Source organism: Danio aesculapii, chromosome 9 (assembly GCF_903798145.1).
Source record: "Danio aesculapii chromosome 9, fDanAes4.1, whole genome shotgun sequence".
NCBI classification, from domain to species: Eukaryota; Metazoa; Chordata; class Actinopteri; order Cypriniformes; family Danionidae; genus Danio; species Danio aesculapii.
This window is the reverse complement of record NC_079443.1, coordinates 17,336,927-17,338,947: the sequence shown is the minus strand read 5'-3', so window position 1 is coordinate 17,338,947 and position 2,021 is coordinate 17,336,927.

The window sequence follows — 2,021 nt, the reverse complement described above, 5'->3', positions numbered from 1 at the left end:
CTAATTGGAGTGGTAGGGTTTGGGCAGGCTTTTTCTATCAAGACAAGCTATAAATACATCACAGCGCCACCACAGAAGATAAAGCCCATCTGTGTTGTCACACACACATGTGCGTTTGGACTTACCTCTTCAGTCTGGTGCCCTTTTAAGGTTGTGTGATAATAAGCCTACATATATGGTTTAGAGGGTTTTTTAAGCATTAAAATCAATGAAAATGTACACTAAAATGTGTCATGTTTGATTTTTTAAGTACCATATTTCACATAAAAACAAACACTAAAATGTCAGTCAGTGTGACGATAGTAAATCCCCCCAAAAATCTGTCAAGCATATTTAGATTAAGAATAATCTGATTACAGTGTAGTTCAACCGATTAACGAGCAAACATATTGATAAATCTTTATCCCTATGCCAATATCACATTATCAAATAACATAGTTTTTCTAAATGATAATGTCAAATAAATGGAGTGATCATTTTAAAAAGAGCATTTTTGTAAGCATATTTCATGAGTTTAATTTAGGTCACAATACATGACACTAACAAACCATTAACCACAATCTTGATAAACTACTAATTAGCTGTTTATTAATCGTTAGTAAGGTAGAAGTTGGGTTTAGGCTTTGGGTAGGATTAGGGACGCAGAATAAGATCATACTTTATAACTACTAATGAACAGTTAATATCTTGATAATAGGCAGGTAATAGACCATAACATGAATTGTGACCTAAACTAAAGTGTTACCAAACTTTTTAAGATTCCTCTTAGCTGTTGGTGTTAATCTGACACCTGGTGTTCATTTTCTTAATTAGCAAAAAACTGTTATTTCACTTTCAGGCAGACATTCCAGTTTTTAAACTGCTTCAATACGTGCTTCAGCCTACTTTGTTTGTGAAACCACAAAAACTTCAACTTTCTACAGCTGCAGTTTCTAGAGTACGAAAAATGAAAGCTACTGGGCAGAATGACTAATGATATTTACAGGGACTTATTATTGACAAATAAAGCATTATTAGCAAACATTTTCAACACCAAATAAATGCAACCCAGGCTCATTCTGATTACGTACCCCTGTACACATTTCTGGAGAGTGCCAAATACATCCCAAGAGCTATGTTTTGTTTTTTTTTGTTCCAGTTTTTGTTTTCATGAATCTACCAGAGGCCGCCATGTTTGCTTTTTGATAACTTAAATTTCTCTCGCGAAGGGCATCTTTTTTGGTCATGCCCAAAACTTTTTTAGTTTTGGAGCGAAATTTTCAACTTCTACTCTGAGGCTTATTCTTGTGACCTTGCCCCTGATGCAGCAATTTCTGTTTTTGGTCGATCTGACTCACTTTGTGGCTTCAGTCATCAAATTAAAAAAGCTGTTCAATATGGAATGGTGTTAGCTAAAAAAAATGATTCTTTATTTATGGAAAAAGCCATCAAAACCACTTTTTAAGTCCTGGCTTTCAGAATACTCTACCACTTTACATTTAGAGAGGCTAAGACACAATCTTTCTGATGACATTGCCGGCTTCGAAGCCACCTGGAAACCCTTTTTTAATTATTTTTCAAATGCCCAGGATAACAGTTTAAAGGTATAACCCTGTTTTCGTCTGCAAGATCACCATATTGCCAGCGCCCACTGGCCTAGATATATTTGTGTAACATTGTTGACCCATGTATAATTGTGGAGGAACCGATTTAATAATGGTTTTAAAATCTTCCTTTTTTCTGTCTTTTATTTTTTCTGTTTTGTCTTTATAATCGTTGTTGATTTTTGTATCTCTCTGTGTTGCTTAAAGAAAATAAAAATATAATATTCAAAAATTTCTCTCTCGAGTGGCATTCGCACCTGCTCTTCTTAGGTAAATCCATCAGAGGTCACTGTCAACTGACTGACTGACCAATCTGACCCAAGCCCAACCAATTGTGTTTTAAAAAGCCCCAATTGACCCGCAAACCCCCCACTTCCCTAAACCCAACCGACAGTGTTTTGAAAAGCAATCAAGAAAAAGAAAAGCCCTCACGGCAGC